This window comes from Balaenoptera borealis, assembly GCF_965194805.1.
Source record: "Balaenoptera borealis genome assembly, chromosome: 15".
In the NCBI taxonomy this organism is placed as follows: Eukaryota; Metazoa; Chordata; class Mammalia; order Artiodactyla; family Balaenopteridae; genus Balaenoptera; species Balaenoptera borealis.
The window spans coordinates 84,713,160-84,735,286 of record NC_138871.1 but is presented as its reverse complement, the minus strand read 5'-3'; the positions used below and the strand labels follow the sequence as shown (position 1 = coordinate 84,735,286).

The 22,127-nt window shown below is 49.6% G+C and overlaps 1 protein-coding gene across 3 annotated transcripts in view; it reads left to right on the top strand.

The window, feature by feature from the left end:
* Positions 1–22,127, top strand: part of HPCAL1 (hippocalcin like 1) — a 111,457-nt gene that overhangs the window by 71,044 nt on the left and 18,286 nt on the right. For 2 of the 3 annotated variants that reach the window (XM_082357575.1, XM_082357574.1), the window contains exon 2: positions 8,171–8,257. The exons of the other annotated variant lie outside the window; for it this stretch is intronic. The gene's annotated coding sequence lies outside the window, so the exon portion shown is untranslated. The remainder of the gene's footprint in view (positions 1–8,170; positions 8,258–22,127) is intronic. 3 annotated transcript variants of the gene reach the window in all.

Sequence of the window (22,127 nt, the reverse complement as noted above, 5' to 3'; positions counted from 1 at the left end):
GCCCCGCGGCTCCAGGAGAGACCCTGAACTTCCGGGCCTCAATGTCCTCATCCATGAAGTGGGGGTGAGACTGAATCCAGTGTGTCCCCCCGCTGTCATGAGGTCAGCTGGGGTCACGGGTGTGGCCCTTGCTGCCGTTCATGGGGTACATAATTCCTGTCCTCTCCTGCCCATGGGCTTTCAAGGAAAAGAGCACTGTTGACAGCTCGTTCGAAACCCTTCCCCTCTCTTCTCCAACATCGTTACTCATAAGATTCTCAGAACATTTAAGAGAGAGGCCTGTGGCCCAGCTCATGGGACAAGTGACCAGCCGGGGACAGGTGACATGCATTCTGAGCACCTGGAAGGGGCCTGAATCTTCACATCTCTGCCCAGCAGATTGAAAGCGCCTGCATCCCTCCAGGAGTGTGTCGGGCTCGGACCTGGCTCTGTGATCCTGGGTGAGACCCTTCTCTCGGGGCTGTTTGTTTGCTCAACTGCAAAGTGAGAGAAAGGGTGGGACAACGGGGGTGGTTTTTCTTTGTTATTATTCTTTTCAGCTGAACCTTTTCCTCCCAAGTGAAGTCATGGTGGAGGTCCATGTACACGGCAGGTGAGGTGGCCTCACGGTGGGTGGGGGAGGCCTGGCCACTTCCCGGCACCAGCCTGGGGTGTCTAGGGTCCCCTCAACTGCAAAAGCGTGAGGCTCGTTCTCTGGCCGAGACTGACAGCTGATGGTGGGCGTGTCTGTGGGCAGAATGTGCCCCCAGATAGAAATTGCCGGCTGGGGTTTGGACTTCTTTCTCCCCCTTCCCCGGGCCTACCGGTGTTTCCCCTGGGGCTGCCTCATTGTTCTCTGTTGGCAAAGGTTTGCTTTTTCCTCCTCAGTCGGGAACAGGAGGTGCCTCAGACGCCGCCGGAGAAGAACGCCAGGCCGGGGTTTTACAGCCCCTGGTCCTGGGCTCTTTGGCATCAGGAGCCTGTCGGGGGAGTGGGAGCGGTGGCTGGGCCTCCGGAGGCTCTAGGAATTCATTAGTGGGCAATGAGCCATTTTATGTTCTTTCCTGCCCACGGAGGATCAAGAGTGAACAGACTTGAATTTTACGTCTCAAGGAAATGCAGCACCTTTAGAAGTACCTGCCCCTACCCCCAACCCCCCACCACTGGGGGAGGCCTGGAGGGTTGCAAGGAGGTCCCACTTCTTTTTTTTTTTTTTAAAGGAAGTGTTGATTTTTTTTTAAAAAATATTTATTTATTTATTTATTTACTTTTGGCTGTGTTGGGTCTTCGTTTCTGTGCGAGGGCTTTCTCTAGTTGCGGCAAGCGGGGGCCACTCTTCATTGCAGTGCACGGGCCTCTCACTATCGCGGCCTCTCTTGTTGCGGAGCACAGGCTCTAGTCGCGCAGGCTCAGTAATTGTGGCTCACGGGCCCAGTTGTTCCGCAGCATGTGGGATCCTCCCAGACCAGGGCTCGAACCCGTGTCCCCTGCATTGGCAGGCAGATTCTCAACCACTGCGCCACCAGGGAAGCCCAGGTCCCACTTCTTGCTGCCCTCAGTTCCAGGGAATCTTATAATCCCATTCCCCACTGCCTGGTAGTTTTGTAGCACTCTCTGGTTTTTCAGAGCTCTTCTACAACAATTGTGCTTAAAATAAAAATGTGAACTCCCTGCCCCGTCCTCTGAGCCCCTGCTTACTGCTGACCCCATCTCTTACCCCGCTCCCCTGGCCTTGTTTGCCATGCTTTGGCCACACTCACCTTCTTGCTGCTCCTTGATAATGCCAAGCACACTCCTACCTCAGGGCCTTTGCACTTGCTGTTCACTCGCTCAGAGCTGCCTTCCTAAGTCTGTCCCTTCCTCCTCATGTGTGTCCCTGACTCAGGAGTTCCCTGAGCATCCAAGCTAGAGTATCGCCCTGACCCCTAGCCCCCTGGTAATCTTTGTCAAATCACTTCATTTTATTTTTTTCCTAGCAGTTTGTGATCTGCGCTTACTTTCTCTTTTGGTGTCTTGTTACTGGAAAGCCAGCCCTTTGAGAAGTGGGGTGCTGGTCAGTACTCAGTATCCCTGATGCCTGGCACATACAGTAGTTCGTCAGTAAATTTCTGTCCAGTAAATGGGTGGCTGACATTTCAGGAAGTGCAGGCTGGACGCTGGGTCCACAGGGGTCTCACTTTGTGAAAACTCACATCTCTAGCAGCCTCCCTGGACAGATGTGGGGAAACTGGGGCCCCTGGAGGAGGTCAGGGCCTGAACCCAGCCTGCCCGACTTCAGAGCTCTCTCTTCCCACCATTTCGTAAGTGGACCTGTCTTGGGAGATCTCCATGGGCTATGAGAACAGTTACCACCAGTCCTCAGCCTGGGTGGGGCTCCCGGGAAGCCCCCAGATCTGCCGGGTGGGCTGGGATGGATGCAGGAATGACAGCGGGTGTCTCGCTTCCTTTCTTTAACATTTTACTGAAACTTCACTTGCGTGCATGAAGTGGACAGCTTGGTCAGTTTTCATAAAATGAACAAATCTGTGTCACCAGCACCCAGAAGCCCCCTCATGACCATTTTTGGTCATCGCCCCCCACCAAGGACAGCCGCTGTCCTGATGCTAATCGCCATGCGTCCACTTTGTAAATGGACTCACGCAGCACGTACTCTTCCGTGTCCTCCCGTCTCACTCAGCGTCTCGCTTAGAGCTCCATCTATGTGTCATGTGTCACTGAGGTTCGTTTGGACTGCTCTGTGGTCCTCCGCTGTACCAACGCATTACGGTTTCTTATTCATTGATGGCGGATAGACACAGGGACAGTTTCCACCAGGGACTTTTACAAGTCGTGCAGCTGTGAGCCTTCTCGGTGGACATAGGTCCAACTTTCTGTCGGGAATACATCAACAAGTTGAATTTCTGGTTCATGGAGTGTGTGTAGTCATCTTTAGTAAATATGACAGTTTTTCAAAATGGTTGGAGATTGTAGGTTCCTTTTGTTTTGTGACGGGAGCTCAAATACCCAAGTAGTGGGAGTGGACATAGGAGCTACAATAAGACGTTGTGAGTGCCCACTGGAAGTTGGGAATGCAGCTGGCCAGCCGTCAGGGCCCCAGGTGACCAGAGGGCTAGTGCTGGGTACTGGTCATGGCCACGCAGGGCTCAGGGTTTAGCTCACTATCGTGTTGATGTCCTTTCCAGTCCTGCCCCCTTTGTGAAGCTTGTATCCTGTGTGGTCTCACCAGCACGTCTTGGCTTCCATGGTATGTTCTGTGGTCTTTCCCGCCCCCGGGGACATCTGCAGGACATGCAGCCCCTCTAACTCAGTTCTGGAATTGAGCAGTAGAAGAAAATGCCTCTGTCTTGTGCCAAACGTCTGTGTGAAAGTATCCTGCGAGCCACTGCCCTGGTTACCTGGGGACCGTGGGGGGATTAGTCATCCTAAAACCGCAGTCACCTCAGAAATAGTCATAATCCAAAATCCATCCATCTTTGACTCCAGACCCACTATATTTTTCTCCCACTGGGACTCTGCTGCTGAATTAAGTTGGACTTCAGGATATATTAAAATAATTTGTCATCTCTTGAGCACACATCCACCCTGGTGTGAGCGGGCAGATCAGAGGCAGCCCAGGAGGCCTGTGTCTGGGCGAGAGGAGGCGTCGAGCCCTGGCAGGAAGAAGCTTGTGTAGCTGCCTTTCCCAAGGACTGGCCAGCAAGGACGGTGGGCACTGAGTCCTCCAGGCCTGGGCAACTAGAGGAGGAACTGGCCCCAGAAATGGCCCTAGAACTGTTGCTTCTTAGGTGGCGATTCATAGTTAGTGCCCTGCGGGGCAGCCTGTGTGGTTTCAGGAACTGAGCTCTTTCAGCCTGGACCGAGGGTGTATCCTGAGGGACTCCTCCCTCCCTGCCCCGCCAGTGGACCAGATCACCTCCTTGAATGCAGAGCCATCCTTAGGGCTTGTGTTTGGCTGCCCACCCCTGACATCTGGCACAGGCCTGCGGGTACCCCACTGGGCTGTGGGCTCCTCAAAAGTTGGGCCAGTGTCCCTGCACCTAATACACATTGCAGGCACTCAGCATGTTTCTGGAGTGCATGCTGTGGGGAGAGGGGGCTGTTTCAAGGCAGTTTTGCAGCTCAGCCTGGATTTGAGTCTGCCAGGTTCTCAAGGTCGGCCGCAGTGATGAGTTCTGAGCCCCACTGGGTCCCCGGGCTGTAGCACTGGGAAGCCCTGTGGTTTGTCTCCCTGCTCCTGTGAGCCTGCCCTTTGCCGTTCTGTCCTCTGAGGTAGAGAAGTACAAGAGCACTGGCCTGGATTCTGTTTTTTTAAAAAACAGCCCTATTGAGATATAATCCACGTTCCATACAATTCACCCTTAGAAAGTATACAGCGCAATGGTTTTTAGTACATTTACAACTATATGCGATGCTATTGCTAATGGAATTGTTTTCTTAATTTCGTGTTCGGATTTTTCATTGCAAGTGTACAGAAATACAATTAATTTTTGTATGTTGATCTTGTATCCAGCAACCTTGCTTAATTTATGTTATTAATTCTATTAAGGTGGGTTTTTTTTTTTTGGTGGATTCCTTAGGATTTTCTATATGTAAGATCATGTCATCTGCAAATAGAAATAATTTTACTTCTTCTTTCCAATTCAAATGGCTTGTATTCTTTTTCTTGCCTAGTTGTCCTGGTTAGAACCTCTAGTATAATGTTGAATAGAAGTGGCAAGAGTGGGCATCCTTGTCTCATTCCTGATCTTAGGGAAAAAGCATCTGGTCTTTTCACCATTAAGTATGATGTTGGCTGTGAGTTTTTCACAAATACCCTTTGTCAGACTGAAGAAGTTTCCTTCTATGCCTAGTTTGAGTGTTTTTATCATGAAGGGATGTTGGATTTGTCAAATGCTTTTTCTGCATCAATTGAGACGAGCATGTGATTTTTGCTTTTTATTTTATTGTATGATATACTACATTAATTGATTTTCAGATGGTAAACCAACCTTGCATTCCTGAGATAAATCCCACTTGGTGTGATGTATAATTCTTTTTATTCTTTATGTTGCTGGATTTGGTCTGCTAGTATTTTGTTGAGGGTTGGTTTGTTTTCTTTTCATCCATGCCCGTTAGGACATTGGTCTGTAGCTTTCTTCACTTGTGAAGACTTTGTCTGGTTTTGGTATCAGGGTAGTGCTAGCCTCATAGAACCAGTTGGGAAGTGTTCCCGCCTCTTCTATTTTTTGAAAGAGTTTGTGAAGAATTGTTATTAATTCTTTAAGTGTTAACAGAACTCAGCAGTGAAACCATCTGGGCTTTTCTTTGTGAGTGATTTTTTATTATTAATTCAATCTCTTGCCTTGTTATGGGTATTTCAGACATATTTCTTCTTGAGTCAGTTTCGATAGTTTGTGTCTTTCTAGTTGGCTTAGATTCTTACAAGAATGTTTTCAAGACCTCTCTCTGCTGTTTTAGTCATTGTTGACATTTAGTGCGTTCTTCCTATGAGCAAGTATTTTGTGTGTGTATATATTAGCACATTTAATCTTTATAAGAGCTTGATGAACTAGGTAGGATTATTATCATCTCCATTTTACATCCTGGAAAACTGAGGCAGAGAGAAGTTAAATAATGTGTCAGGGTCACACAGCTAGGGAATAGGAGAGCTAGGATTTGAGCCCAAGCAGTCCAGCCACACAGCCCTCTCCGTTCTCCCGAGGCCTTGCTCTGTGCTAGGAGCTGGGAGTACAAGAATGAGTCAATCCTGGTCACTGCCTAAGTCACTCCTCAGAGACCCCAGACCTAAGAGAGGGAGGTGCCTTAGGCCTAACGTGAACAAAGGGCTGAGAGGTCAGGCAGGGGCCCAGGAGAAAGTGATGGGTGAAGAGGGCCTTGAAGGAGGGTTCAGTGCAGTGGGGCATGTGGGTGAGTCAGTGAGTGTGCCCCCTCGCCAGGGCTTTTGTCTTCTACCTCTCCTCTCTCCCAAGTGCTCAGAGAAAGGAAAGGGCGTCACAGAGAATCTTGCCCTACGATGCTGATGCCCCGCCCAGCAGCAGGAGTTTGGAGCAGTAGAATTGGGCCCAGGAGGTCTGTCTGAATCAGCCAGGCCTCTGCAGTTTGCTGTCCTGGAGAGGAAGAGGCAGGACCATTTGTAAGACAATTGTGAGACAGAAATCAGGAGCAACCAGACATAACTCAACATAATTATTTCTGCATAATGACTTCTGCTCCTTGATTCCATCTCGAGCAATGACTGTAATCTTTATCTGTCACAGGAAAGGTGGTGGCTGGGGGAGCCCCTGTGGCTTAGCGATAGAGCCAGGAGGAAATTTGCAGTTTGAGTTAACGGAGTGTTCCCAAGCAGCCTGGGAGCCAGAAGCCTCTGGAATGATGGCCCCTCCTGCTAGGAAACCTGGTATCAGAGCTGGCCCAGCCTCCCAGGGGTCCAGCCCCTCCGCTTCGTCACAGATGGGGAAACTGAGGGTGGCAGAGATCACAGGGCTACTCGGCACAGGCCCACCTCTCTGCTCTCCCCACTGCACAGAGCTGGCCCCGTGAGAGCTGGGGTGTGTCTGGTGAGACGGTGTCCATGTGGACTAGGGACGCTTTCACCCATCCCTGAGCTGATCCCTGAGCCTGATGTTCCTGCAGGGCTGCCCCCACGAGGCTGGAAATGGTCGGGCCTCTGTGGCCGGATGTCAGACTGGCCTGCAGCCAGGCGAGGCCCCTAGGTATTAATTGTGCAGTATGGCTGGAGGGCGGGGTCCCCCCAGGAGGGCTGCAGCCCTGGGACCCACCTGCTCCAGCTCCGGGAAAGCAAAAGCCCCCCTAACCCGAGGGGGTGCCTGCCCACTGCATTCTCATGCCTCCTATAAGCCCCTGTAACTAACAAGTGCATCTGGAAAGAGCAGAAGTGGGCTTAGGGATTTGCATTTTGAGCGTCCCACTTAGCCGCGTGTGACCTTGGCAAGTGTCCCCAAGTCTGTTTGCTCCTCTGTAAACCAGGGTTTAGAATGGACCTTCCCCGCCAGGGCTGTTAGGAGGGCGGGATGATAAAATGACCACCAGACACAATGCTTCTAGCACATTCTACCACCGACTCTTGTTACTGGTTTTCACAAGGTTGACCTTGTGGAGGGCCCTTGACCCTGTCTGGATCTTGATTTCCCTGAGTGTCAAAGCAGGGATCACAGAGTCGTGAGATGAATTCGCTGAGATCATTGACATGAAAGCGCCTTTTAAAAATATGAGACGAGGTGAGCATAGAGGAATTTTAGGGCAGTGAAACTGCTCTGTATGATACTATAATGGTGGATACAAGACATTATACATTTGTCCAAACCCGCAGAATGTAAAACACCAAGAATGAACTCTCATGTGAACTATGGATTTGGGGTGATAATGTCCACCGATTGTAACACATACACCCCGGTGTGTGGAGGGGATGCTGAACGTGGGGAAAGTTGTGTCTGGGGGACAGGGGGTCTGTGGGAACTCTGCTTTCTGCTCTGTTTTGCCGTGACCATAAAACTGCTCTAAAAAATAAAGTCTATTAAAAATGTTACATATAGATACATATATGTGTGTATGTATATATATAAAATCTGTAAGTGACCTCCAGTGAGAATTTCTGGTGGGAAGATGTGTGGCTTTTCTGCTCCACGTCTGGAATCCTAGCAGTGAGCTTAAATAATGTAACTGGCATATGAAGCTCTATATTGGTGAAGCAGGGTCGAATTTCAGCTCTGAACAAAGTGCACACTCTGCCTGCAGTTATGTCCGTGTGATGCATTTTGGGGCACTCGTTTGTCAAACATGGATTATTTATGAAGCGCCTGCTGCATACAGGCTCTGGGCCAGGAGCCAGCTGCACAGAAACGAAGACGCCGCCTCCCTGCCCTTGTGGAGCTCACAGTCAGTTCGGGGGAGCTGCAGCCCCTCATTCTGCAGGAGCAAGGGGAGCCCCGGGGGCCCTCACACTGTGGGGGACTGGGCTTTCCGGGGTGGGTGAGCTACTCAGTTCCTGTCCTCAGGACCACTCCAGTGAGTGCATATAAAGCACGATCATCGCTGTGGAGGGAGAGAACCTTGTATTACGAGAAGATAATGCGGAAATGGGCGTAGATTGCACGGAACCGACCGGAGAGAAAACCAGTTGCTCTGAGCCGGGGTGTCCCCACCCCACATGATGGTCTGTCCTCTCTTCCAGGGCATGGTCTAGCAGCCCAGGCCAGGACGTGGGACCGGCCTCCGAGGTTCTGATCTCTGCTCCCTCTCCGCCTCCACTTGGCCTTGGGTAAGTGTTCCTGGAGACCAGACGGGCCCGGGGGTAGGTGAGGATGGGGAGCCGAGGGGCCTCTACCCCTCTATGGGGTCCTGACCACGTGCCGGTGTGCACGGACTTGACCCAGCTCAACGGAACGAACAGGGAAGAGCGGGCTTTGGGGGGACAGCCTGTCCAGCACTCCCATGAGGTGGGTCAGGAAACTGGAGCCTGGGGACAAAAAGAACCACCCAGGTCTTACAGTAATCTAGGTTTCTTGTCCTAAATTGGACGGGTTTTTGTGGGTAAGTCATTTGGCCTGGGTGCTTTGGTGGTGGGATGCGTCCATCGAGGAGAATTAGCGAATCAGAATATAAGGGGCAGGGAATTCCCTGGCGGTCCAGTGGTTAGGACTCAGCACTTTCACTGCTGAGGGCCCGGGTTTGATCCCTGCTCAGGGAACTAAGATCCTGCAAGCCATGCAGCAAGGCCAAAAAAAAAAAAAAAAAAAAAAGGAATATAAGGGGCAGACTTTTTTTTTTAACTATTTATTTTATTTAATTTATTTATTTTTAATAGATCTTTATTGGAGTATAATTGCTTCACAATACCGTGTTAGTTTCTGTTGCACAACAAAGCAAATCAGCCATATGCATACACATGTCCCTGTATCCCCTCCTTCTTGAGCCTGCCTCCTCCCTATCTCACCCCTCTAGGTGGTCACAAAGCACCGAGCTGATCTCCCTGTGCTATGCTGCTGCTTCCCACCGGGCAACTATTTTACATTCAGTAGTGTGTATATGTCCATGCTACTCTCACTTCACCTCAGCTTCGCCCTCCCACCCCATGTCCTCAAGTCCATTCTCTATGTCTACCTCTTTATTTCTGCCCTGCAACTAGGTTCATCAGTAACATTTTTTTTTTTTTTTAGATTCTATACATATGCCTTAGCATACGGTATTTGTTTTTCTTTCTCACTTCACTCTAGGTCCATCCACCTCACTACAAATAACTCAATTTCATTTCTTTTTATGGCTGAGTAATATTCCACTGTATATATGTGCCACATCTTCTTCATCCATTCATCTGTCAATGGACATCTAGGTTGGTTCCATGTCCTGGCTATTGTAAATAGTGCTGCAGTGAACATTGTGGTACATGTCTCTTTTTGAATTATGGTTTTCTCAGTGTGCCCAGCAGTGGGATTGCTGGGTCATATGGTAGTTCTATTTTTAGTTTTTTAAGGAACCTCCATACTGTTTTCCATAGTGGTTGTATCAATTTACATTCCTACCTACAGTGTAGGAGGGTTCCCTTTACACCACACCCTTTCCAGCATTTATCGTTTCTAGCTTTTTTGATAATGGCCATTCCGACCAGCGTGAGGTGATACCTCATTATAGTTCTGATTTGCATTTCTCTAATAATTAGTGATGTTGAGCATCTTTTCATGTGCCTCTTGGCCATCTGTATGTCTTCCTTGGTGAAATGTCTATTTAGGTCTTCCGCCCATTTTTTAACTGGATTGTTTGTTTTTTTGATGTTGAGCTCCATGAGCTATTTGTATATTTTAGAGATTAATCCTTTGTCTGTTGCTTCATTTGCAAATATTTTCTCCCATTCTGAGGGTTGTCTTTTTGTCTTGTTTATGGTTTCCTTTGCTGTGCAAAAGCTTTTAAGTTTAATTAAGTCCCATTTGGTTATTTTTGTTCTTATTTCTGTTACTCTAGGAGGTGGGTCAAAAAAGATCTTGCTGTGGTTTACGTCAAAGAGTGTTTTTCCTATGTTTTCTTCTAAAAGTTTTATAGTGTCTGGTCTTACATTTAAGTCTTTAATCCATTTGGAGTTTATTTTTGTGTATGGTGTTAGGGAGTGTTCTCATTTCATTCTTTTACATGTAGCTGTCCAGTTTTCCCAGCACCACTTATTGAAGAGACTGTCTTTTCTCCATTGCATATCTTTGCCTCCTTTGTCATAGATTAGTTGACCATAGGTGCGTGGGTTAATCTCTGGGCTTTCTATCTTGTTCCATTGATCTATGTTTCTGTTTTTGTGCCAGTACCATATTGTCTTGATTACTGTAGCTTTGTAGTATAGTCTGAAGTCAGGGAGTCTGATTCCTCCAGCTCCATTTTTTTGCCTCAAGACTGCTTTGGCTATTCGGGGTCTTTTGTGTTTCCATACGAATTGTAAGATTTTTTGTTCTAATTCTGTGAAGAATGCCATTGGTAGTTTGACAGGGATTGCATTGAATCTGTAGATTGCTTTGGGTAGTATAGTCATTTTCACAATATTGATTCTTCCAATCCAAGAACATGGTATATTTCTCCATCTGTTTATGTCATCTTTGATTTCTTTCATCAGTGTTCTATAGTTTTCTGAGTACAAGTCTTTCGGCTCCTCAGGCAGGTTTATTCCTAGGTATTTTATTCTTTTTGTTGCAATGGTAAATGGGAGTGTTTCCTTAATTTCTCTTTCTGATTTTTCGTTATTGGTGTATAGGAATGCCAGAGATTTCTGTGCATTAATTTGGTATCCTGCAGCCTTACCAAATTCATTGATTAGTTCTAGTAGTTTTCTGGTGGCATCTTTAGGATTTTCTATGTATAGTATCATGTCATCAGCAAATAGTGACAGTTTTACTTCTTTTCCAATTTGTATTCCTTTTACTTCTTTTTCTTCTCTGATTGCCGTGGCTAGGACTTCCAAAACTATGTTGAATAAGAGTGGTGAGAGTGGATATCCTTGTCTTGTTCCTGATCCTAGTGGAAATGCTTTCAGTTTTTCACCATTGTGTATGATGCTTGCTGTGGGTTTGTCATATATGGCCTTTATTATGTTGAGGTAGGTTCCCTCTATGCCCATTTTCTTGAGAGTTTTTATCATAAATGGGTGTTGAATTTTGTCAAAAGCTTTTTCTGCATCTATTGAGATGATCATATGGTTTTTATTCCTTAATTTGTTAATGTGGTGTATCACATTGATTGATTTGCATATATTGAAGAATCCTTGCATCCCTGGGATAAATCCCACTTGATCGTGGTGTACGATCCTTTAAATGTGTTGTTGGATTCTGTTTGCTAGTATTTTGTTGAGGATTTTTGTATCTATCTTCATCAGTGATATTGGTCTATAATTTTCTTTTTTTGTGATATCTTTTTCTGGTTTTGATATCAGGGTGATGGTGGCTTTTAGAATGAATTTGGGTGTGTTTCTCCCTCTGTAATGTTTTGGAAGCATTTGAGAAGGATCGGTGTTAGCTCTTCTCTAAATGTTTGATAGAATTCTCCTGTGAAGCCATCTGTTCCTGGACTTTGGTTTGTTGGAAGATTTTTAATTACGGTTTCAGTTTCATTACTTGTGATAGGTCTGTTTATATTTTCTAATTCTTCCTGGTTCAGTCTTGAAAAATTGTACCTTTCCAAGAATTTGTCCATTTCTTCATGGTTGTCCATTTTATTGGCATATAGTGTAGTAGTCTCTTATAATCCTTCGCATTCCTGCAGTGTCAGTTGTGATTTCTCCTTTTTCGTTTCTAATTTTATTGATTTGCGTCCTCTCCCTTTTTTTCTTGACGAGTCTGGCTAAGGGTTTATCAGTTTTGTTTGTCTCCTCAAAGAACCAGCTTTCAGTTTTATTGATCTTTGCTATTGTTTTCTTCATTTCTATTTCATTTATTTCTGCTCTGATCTTTATGATTTCTTTCCTTCTACTGACTTTGGGTTTTCTTTGTTCTTCTTTCTCTAGTTGTTTTCAGTGTAGGGTTAGATTGTTTATTTGAGATTTTTCTTGTTTCTTGAGGTGAGATTGAATTGCTATAAACTTCCCGCTTAGAACTGCCTTTGCTTCATCCCATAGGTTTCGGGTCATCGTGATTTCATTGTCATTTGTTTCTGTGTATTTTTTTTATTTCTTCTTTGATTTCTTCAGTGATCTCTTGGTTATTTAGTAGCACACTGTTTAGCCTCCATGTATTTGTGTTTTTTAGTTTTTTTCCTGTAATTGATTTCCAATCTCATAGTGTTGTGGTCAGAAAAGATGCTTGATATGATTTCAATTTTCTTAAATTTTCAGAGGCTTGATTTGTGACCCAAGATGTGATCTATCCTGGAGAATGTTCCATGTGCACTTGAGAAGAAAGTGTATTCTGCCACTTTTGGGTGGAATGTTCTATAAATATCAATTAGATCTATCTGGTCTATTGTGTCATTTAAAGCTTGGGTTTCCTTATTTATTTTCTGTTTGGATGATCTGTCCATTGGTGTAAGTGCAGTGTCGATTTCTCCTTTCATGGTTGTTAACATTTGCCTTATGTATTGGGGTGCTCCTATGTTGGGTGCATAAACATTTATAATTGTTATATCTTCTTCTTGGATTGATCCTTTGATCATTATGTAGTGTCCCTCCTTATCTCTTGTAACAGTCTATTTTAAAGTCTATTTTATCTGAGACAAGTATTGCTACTCTAGCTTTCTTTTGATTTCCATTTGCATGGAACATCTTTTTCCATCCCTTCACTTTCAGGCTGTATGTGTCCCTAGGTCTGAAGTGGGTCTCTTGTAGACAGCATATATATGGGTCTTGTTTTTGTATCCATTCAGCCGGTCTGTGTCTTTAGGTTGGGACATTTAATCCATTTACATTCAAGGTTATTATCAATATGTATGTTCCTATTACCATTTTCTTAATTGTTTTGGGTTTGTTTTTATGGGTCTTTTTCTTCTCTTGTGTTTCCCACTTAGAGAAGTTTCTTTAGCATTTGTTGTAAAGCTGGTTTGGTGATGTGAATTCTCTTAGCTTTTGTTTGTCTGAGAAGTTTTTGACTTTTCCATTGAATCTGAATGAGATCCTTGCTAGATAGAGTAATCTTGGTTGTAGGTTTTTCTCTTTCATCGCTTTAAGTATATCCTGCCACTCCCTTCTGGCCTGCAGAGTTTCCAGTGAAAAATCAGCTGATAACCTTATGGGGATTCCTTTGTATGTTATTTTTTGTTTTTCCCTTGCTGCTTTTAATATTTTTTCTTTGAATTTAATTTTTGTTAGTTTGATTAATATGTGTCTTGTTATGTTTTTCCTAGGGTTTATCCTGTATGGAACTCTCTGTGCTTCCTGGACTTGGGTGACTATTTCCTTTCCCATGTTAGGGAATTTTTCCACTATAATCTCTTCAAATATTTTCTCAGACCATTTCTTTTTCTCTTCTTCCTCTGGGACGCCTATAATTTGAATCTTGGTGAGTTTAGTGTTGTCCCAGAGGTCTCTGAGATTGTCTTCAATTCTTTTCATTCTTTTTTCTTTATTCTGCTCCTCAGCAGTTATTTCCACCATTTTGTCTTCCAGCTCACTTATTCGTTCTTCTGCCTCAGTTATTGTTATTGATTCCTTCTAGTGTATTTTTCATGTCAGTTATTGTGTTGTTCATCTCTGTTTGTTTGTTCTTTAGTTATTCTAGATCTTTGTTAAATATTTCTTGTATTTTCTCAATCTGTGCTTCCATTCTATTTCCAAGATTCTGGATCATCTTTACTATCATTACTCTGAATTCTTTTTCAGGTAGATTGCCTATTTCCTCTTCATTTATTTGGTCTTGTAGGTTTTTACCTTGCTCCTTCATCTGTGACATATTTTTTTTGCTGTCTCATTTTTTTTTCTTTTTATGAGTGGGATTGTGTTCCTGTTTTACTGGTTGTTTGACTTGAGGCTTCCAACACTGGAATTTGTAGGCTATTGGGTAGAGCTGGGTCTTGGTGCTGAGATGAGGAACTCTGTGAGAGCTCAGTCCAATGAATATTCCCTGGGGTCTGAGGTTCTCTGTTAGTCCAGTGGTGTGGACTCGGAGCTCCCACCGCAGGAGCTTTCCCCCAACCCCGGGCCTGCGAATCAAGATCCCTCAAGCTGCGTGGGGTGGCAAAAAAAAAGAGAGAAAAATAACAAAGTAAAAAATAAAATTAGACTAGGAAACTAACAGTTATGTTAGAAAGAATGTAAAAATAAAAATATAGATGAATCAACAACCAGGAGGTACATCAGTACCACAATAGTAAAATAGAGGAGGAGGGAAAGGAAACAAAAGGGGGGTGGGTGGATGGAAAGGCCTTGGGTGTGGAGGGCGGGGCCTAAGCAAGGGTGAGGTTTGGGGGGTGGGTGGGGCCAATGCTCAGGACCCCCAGGGCTGGAAAAGGCCCTGGGAGCTGTGCGGGGTGGGGCTTAGGCTCAAGGAACAGAAGGGGCCCAGGCGTTCCCCCAACCCCGGTCTCAGAGGGCAGAGGACCTCCCCTGGGGGCCCAGCAGGCTTCCTGGGCTCGAGTGGGCGGGGCAAACCCCCTCCTCTCCTCTCCTGCTCCTCCGGTCTGGGGTCTGGGAGGGCCCCTCCCGCCTGCCTCTCCTCATCTCCCCGGCCTCCCTCCTATGCCCCTGAGGACCCATGTGGCCTGGAGGGGGGTTTGGAGGGCGGGGATCGCCCTGGGAGCTCAGCAGCCTCCCAGTGCCTGAGTGGGTGGGGCAGGCGCCCTCCGCTCCTCCCTGAGGGCAAGGGGCAGACTTTGAAGAGGACACTCCGGGGGAGGGCAGGGGTGAGTGTGGTCGGGGCCCTCAGTGCTCCCAGCCCACGTCCCACAGCCCTGGGCTCCTCCCACAAGATGCCTGGCGCCCTTCTCCCAGGTGAATAGACTTTGCTCCATCCCCAAACCAGGGTCTGCAAGGACGCAGCACCCTGCAGCTGGCTCCAGCTGTCACCCCTGATGACAAAGTGGGAAATGGGTATCGAGTCCTCCCTCCTCTAACTAAGAAGGGGGCCCTGGTCGCTGAGGCTCTTGCCGCTGAGCTATTCCCTCTCCACCCACATGTCCTGTCATCCTGCACCCAGACCCCATCCTCCCAGAGGCACAAGGGTCCCGGTGCTGAGCCTCCCCTCCCCTCCCTTCTCACCCTGTCAACCCAACCCCCTCCCATGGCCACACCAGGACCTCAGCCGCATCGTTTGCCTCTGACAGCTTGGGTTCAAACGCCCCCTTCTCCCACCCACCTCCCTCTTCCCAGTCGTCTCTCTCCAGCCCCCGCCTTTGCTGCCCTTCCCGTCTCCCCAAACTGATCACAGGAATCTCTTCCTTGCCCAGAGCCCCCTCACCCTCCTGTCCTCCTGCATGGCAGGGCCCTAACCGGGTCCGAACCCCAAACCTGGAGCGCTGTACCACACCTGCTCTCCTGTCAGACAAGGGGCAAAGTGCAAGGTAATTAGCATGACCTGTGAGCCCTTCATCTGTTTGAATCCGCTACCCTCCCGGCCTCATCTCAAGCTTTGGGTGTGAGGGAGGCTCTGTGAAAGCAGGGCACCTGCACCGTCTGAAGGTGGCATCCAGCCCCTGGGCCTTTGCTCAGCCTTGCCCTCTGCCTGCACCACCTTTCCCCTTGTATCCGTTTCACACATCCCATCCCTTCCCAGGCCTTCCTGACCCTGGGCGGAGCCGGTGCCTGTCACCTGTGCCCAGAGGCACTCTGTACTGCTCCCTTGTGATCCCTATTGCCCTACGGGCTGCACGTTGCTCTTCTCGAGCTTAGTGTTCAGTCCTGTCCCGAAGGAAGGAACCAGTCGGTGGGTGGGACAAAGGCCTTTGACCTTGGATCTGTGCACTCGGATCCCTCTAGGCCACTTAGCCTCCCCCCAGTCTCACCCATAAGGTGGTTAATCACACCTCCCTCCCTGGGGTGGTTACAAGAGTAGAGCTAAGAATAGTGTCCGGTGCGGTGCCGTGGGGGTAGAAGGAGGATCGGTGGTCCCTTAGCTCCTCCGCCTTCCCGCCCAGTTGTCCAGTAGTTAGTACAGTGACTGCCCTTCGTCCTCAGCCCTGCCCTGCCTGCCCCCAGTGCTCTGAGCGACCACTGAGGCCAGGGATGTGGGCTCTGTTCCCGAAGTGGGGGGAGGGCTTGGGGCAGCAGCTGTTGGAGGCTCAGCCCTGCCTGGCCATGCCCAGCCCAGGAGAGCCAGCCTTAGAGCCGTCCCAGGACGTCTGGAATTTTCTCGCCCTCAGAAGCAGAGGATGCCGCTTTGTAATTCTCATCTTCCCACCCAGAAGGCATCACCTTTAGCGCTCGGCCATGAGGCTGAGATCTGGACCCCAAGCATGCTGAAGTGTCACCACCTTAATTTCCGAGGTCGCTGGGTGCCCGGTATGACGACCGGTGTGTCTGAGGGCAGATGCCAGGTTGCCAGTTCCATCTGGGGGCTCCCACCAGATGTGAGCTGGCAGCTCAGACACACAGGCCCCAGCAGACCCCGGGTGTGGCTGCTTTCACGCCGGCACAGATGCCGCGGCACCAGCCGAGCACTCTCTCTCCTCCCCGCATCCCGTGGGTGGGGCTTTCCTGCCTCTCTTGTTTGGACACTGGGGTGTGGACTTCCTGACGGAGGGGTGTTTCTCCCACTGCCCCATCCTTCCTTCTCTCATCTTCCCTGTTCACCCAGTGAAAGCATTCCCTGGGGCGGAAAAAGAGACCCAGGCGGGGCCCTCTGCCTCAGGAGACAGATTAGTGAGTGCGTCTCTGGGCTTTTCTCCCCAAAGAAAACAGGCATAGCTTCACGTGGAAGGTGCTGCTTTCATTAGTCCAATCTCCTTTCACCAGCCCTGTTGGAGCTGGGTCTGGGTCTCCTTACCTGGACATCATCTGCATACAGATGCCCAGCTGGAGGCTGGCGGGTGGGCCCAGGTGCATGGGGTGAGGGTGGTGCCTGGCCAGGCTGAGTCCTGCTGAGGCATCAGGAGCTGGAGCAGGTGCAGGGGTCCAAAGGGGGCAGAGGAGCTGGTCCGTGGTGTCTCTTCCCATCCCAAGGCCCCGGGTATTTCAGTGCACACATGGCAAATACTCAGTAACCCCTCCACCCCTACCACCCAGAGATCAGAAGCTCTGGGGGGCAGATGGCACCTCTGGCACAGGAACATCCTTGGTCAGGATGTGCTGGGTCAGTGATGGGAAATGGGAGGACCCCTTCTCTCTGTCCCTCTGCCTTTGGTGATAGACAAGCCAGTGTGTCCCCTGCATCCTCCATCTCGGCCCACCTGCTCCAGGCACTGGAGAAGAGGCACCTGCGTGCTGTGGCTGCGAGTCCCAGCCTCCCCCCACAGCAATCGTGCATTCATTCCCTCAACAAACATGTACCGATCACACACACTAGAGCTTCCAGGCTCTGGGCTTCCAATGGAGAACCAACTAGAATAAAACCTGGCCCCAGGAACTCTGTATTCTAGTTGGGGGGAGAGAGACAATTCAGTAAAATAAAGAGAAAAAATAAAGTAGGAAAGGGGATAAGAATGTTTGTTGGGGCTTCAGTTTTGGACAGAGGACTTACAGAAGGCTTCACTGAGAAGTGCCCTGAACCAAGACCTGATGGAAGCGAGGGAGCAATTTGATATCAGAGGAAGAGCCAGTGCAAAGGGCCTGTGGCAGTAGCATGTCTGAGGTGTTCAGGAGTGGCAAGGATATCAGTGTCACTGGAGGGGATGAACAAGTGGGGGGCTAGGAGATGAGCCGGACAGGTGGGAGGGTGTAGATCATGCCTGAGGAGTGGGATACTCACAACCATAATCCAACAAGGAGAAGCATCTCAGTGCAGCCGAAATCGCACTGCATGGTGGACCTCTGCACACACTTCAAAGATAATTGTTGCTCATAGAGATTTAACCATGGCTATGTAAGATGGTAGATGAACAGGGACATGGAGACCAGGGGTTCTGCAGGGGCCAGGAGAGACATGCCCCCGGGCTAACCTCTCCTCTGGGTGCTGTCCACCTGCCCGTCCCGAAGTGGCCTGCAGAATGGAAGCTGCTGTGGTTTTGAGGCGGGGCACCACGAAAGGGAAATCCTTCCTAGGTTGTACGTTGAGGGTTATTTTTAGAGTGACTAGCGATGACTTGGCAATGTCAGTTCCTGTGGGCGTCTCCTTCAACCCTCAACCACAGGGGCAGGTCCTGCATGACGAGCGTCGTGGGCAAACGCGGGCTCACATGTGCGCACACACTGTGGTACGTACCACTTGTCTTGGTTGGCATTCTCATCCACTGCGCAATCAATGGAGGGATGGGGGCCATTGTCCTGGCCTGTCTGCAGGATGGCCAGCCCCAGGCAAGGGAATCGCTGTCTTTGGCATCCCTGAGCTTCTGCTCTGGGTAGGTTTCTGCATGAGAAGAAAGGCAGGAGTAAAAGGAAGGGCACCTGCTGGTCAGTCTTTGCTCAGCGCCCAAGGGGTGGGACAGAGAGGGAGGCTTCATAATGAACAAACGAAGGATCGAGCAATGTCCCCCGAGGTCTTGCTGCCTGTTGGCCCCTGGCGGGGCCCCTGAGCCAGGCCTGGGCCCACTCGGCTCTTCCCCCGCTGTCGCCCACCTCTCCCGTCAAGCCCACGCTGCTCCTTCTTACTTCACCTCCCAAGGCACCCGGTGCGGTCCCAGGCCCATGGCCATGATTTCTGAGACAGCCCAGATTTCACATTTTCTCTCCTGTGGACCCCTCAAATTTTCTTGGGTTTGTCAGACCCCAGGTGCACATTTTTAGCTTAGAAATACCCCTGGGGCATGCTTACCAGACGGTAGCTCTGGTGGCTGTTCCTAGGACCTCAGAGGGTCTCCAGGAAACTGGCTCTTCCACTGATGTCGCAGAACATCTGGGTCAGAAGGCCTCTGATGGACAATTCGGATACCTGGAGGGCCAGGAAGGCAGGCTCTCGGGCATGCTGGACAGCGCTCCGCGGCTACAGATGCACTGAACTGCTGGGCCCGCGGAGGAGCTGGGGCTGCCTGCCAGGGGCGCCCTCGTCGCCGGCCTTCTCTCCCTCTTCCTTGCTTCCTCTCACCAATTACGCGTCCATCCTGTGTGTGTGTGTGTGTGTCAGGTGCTGTGCTAATTGGCTGTGGATTATTCCTAGCCGCGCCCTGAGTAACTGGAACTCAGCTCTATGTCTTTGGGGAAAAGGGTCAAGGAAGGACCCCTGGGCCCTGGCCTGGAATGCCACCTTCCTTCCCTCCCCCTTCTGCCACCCCTTCTACTGCCCCCCTCGCTCCCCACACACCTCCAGCACCGTGCTGTCTCAGAGTTAGGCTAGAGTAGGAACTAACTCAGAGTAGAAAAGGAAAGAGGAATTCACGCCTTCCACGCCATCCTTCCTTCCCAGCTAGACTGGAGGAGCTCTGGGGGCACCTTGTACTTTTGTGTATCCCAATGATTCCCACTCAGTAGGTGCTCAGTTAATCTGTGTTGATCGACACTTTCTGTGTGAGTTTGTGCTTTGGCCCCAGCTCTCCCTGCAGAATCTGTGGCTTCTGGTGCTGTGATTTAAAGAATAAAAATGGCAAAGGGCCACGTTTATGAGCTGTCTTCACTCTGATTGTAAATACAGTCTCTGATGACAGCTCAAGACCTTAGCCCTGGGCCCACCAAGGGGCAGCTGGCACCTCACCATCTGTGTGTCTTGGCCAGGCTGATGCCACTTTTAGGAAGAATGACTTACTGTTTTTATTTCTCTCCAAAGACATTAAACATGAATCAAATAGCAGATGAGATGATTCACTGGAAGTTTTCTTCCAAGTTTCAAAACGCACACACAAAAAATGGGGACTGGTGTGCTGAACCGCACTTAAGTCAAGCGAGGCAGCGTTCGGCGGGAGCCATTCCTCCAGGGGCTCTGCCGTGGGCAGCACCTCGCAGAGTGGACCTTGCCCTGAGGTCGGAGCCCTGTGTCAACCGGCACAAAACCCCAGGGGGGCCACGTGGTTCTTGAAAACACCTCAAGTCTAATGTTTATAATGACATTTCTTCTGTTTCTACCCAAGACATCATAGAATGTGACCAAACCTCATTCATTTGGGGCACAGGAATTCAAAATTTGCAAAGGGTTCATTTAGGGCCCATGGATTGAGAATTGAGTCATCACTCAGGCAGGAACCTGGCAGAAATTAGCTTTCTACCACCTGCTGGGAAAAAAGGGAACGGGTCTTTTCCCAGGGATCCCGAGGAGAGGGACACACACTCCAGCCAAGTGGGCGAACTTCTCCGGTGCTGTGGAGACCTCCACTGGGGATAGACTCCAAGACGTTTTTTAGAGTGGGACATGCCTGGGGGCCACATTGTCCAAACTCGTATTTTTTAGATGAGGAGAGTAAAGCTGTGAGACTGGTGACTTACCCAAGCTCGCCCAGGCCTCCCGAGTCTGCCCCGAGGGGGGAACGTCGGCGGCTGTGCTAATAATAACAACTGATTCCTTTCTGCTCACTGCAAACGCCATCATCTACCTCACAGCTCTCTGACATTCCAATCCTTACCCTTTCCCTGAAAAAGAATTCAGAGACATTTTTTTCAGGTATTTTTTGACTCAGACTTTACCCAAAGGGCAGTTCAAATTTGTAATTAGTCTGAATTCCTAGCATTTGATGGTGTTTTTTCCTTCCTTCCCCAGCTGCCTCTCCCCTCCCCCCCTGCACTTGTCCTTTTGTTCCTCAGTGTCCTCTACCGCGCTGTTGTACACCGTTCGCTACTGTTGTATTGCTAGGCCAGTCATTGCCCAGGAGGGTGCCTGGAGAGGTCGCAGGCCCAGCTGTGCGGCCTGGATGGGCACTTGCTGGCGGTGGTCTCCCCAGAAGCTCGGGCCTGTGAGTGTCTGAAGTGGAGATGCTTCCTGGGCCCCCCCGCCCACCTCCCCGGCCTTGTTCATGTTCACACCCTCACGCCACCTCGAACACGGGCTTCCCCTGGCATGCTGCTCCGACCCTTCTCCACTGGGTGGACGTTCCCCGGATGGCAGCTCGGAGGCCCACTCGCCCCTCTGCCCCCGCAGAGCCCGGCTCCGGCACAGCTCACGTGTCCCGTCTTCAGGTCCTCCTGGTGCATAAAATATCTGCGAGTTTAGTAGGTGTACAAAATAGAGGTGGCACGAATGCAGGAATGATAAGCACGGCCCATACTATTTTCTCTGAGATAATTGAATTCCCAGGAGTGAAATCCTAGCCATTCCATACACTGTTGTGTAGGAAAGGCCTTCACCCGAGCGCACCGCCCGCTCCGCCGCCAGGCCTGAGTCTGATTTCCGTCCCAGTACCAGGAGCCAGAGAACAGGTCGAGGCTTTCAGACAGTCAGTGGTGGGGACCACGCCAGTGTGGAGGAAAGGGGCGTGCTGTGTGTGTGTGTGTGTGTGTGTGTGATGGGTATGGTGTGTGTGTGTGATGTGTGTAGGGCGTGATACGTGGTATGTTGTGGGGTGTGTGTGATGTGTGTAGGGCGTGATACGTGGTATGTTGTGTGTGTGTGATGTGTGTAGGGTGTGATACGTGGTATGTTGTGTGTGTGTGATGTGTGTAGGGCGTGATACGTGGCATGTTGTGGTGTGTATGTGATGTGTGTGGTGTCTATGTATGGTGTGTCTATGGGTATTGTGTGTGTGAGGTGTATGTGGTGTGTGCAGTATGGTGTGTGTGTGCGCAGGTGTGTCACAGGCCCACCGAGGGCTGCCCTGTCCAGCGCAGATCTGAGCGGCCGGCGTCCCGGGAGCGCAGGGGTTGCTCTGGGCTTCTGCTCCTTCAGGATCTGCGAAGTGCCCTGTCCTTCAGGGAGCCTGTCCCGTGGGTAAAGAGGGTCCTCGTGCCCGTTTAAGTGGACCTGAACCAGTTAGAAGCCTCAGGAGACACCTTGCTGTTGGAGAGAGCCCTTCATCTCCTCGGGATGGGGGTTCGTGGTGTCCGTGTCGCACTGATCCCCGGGGCCTCAGGCTGGAGCCGAACTTGCCTTGGGCAGCGTGAGCCCAAGGCTCTGCCGCTGTTGCGGGACTGGGTCTCTCCCATCCTTTTCCCTCATTTTCTCTTTGAAGAACAGGAGTTGGATTCTCACTGGCCCTGCCCCCGCTGGATGTATTGAGCTGCTGGG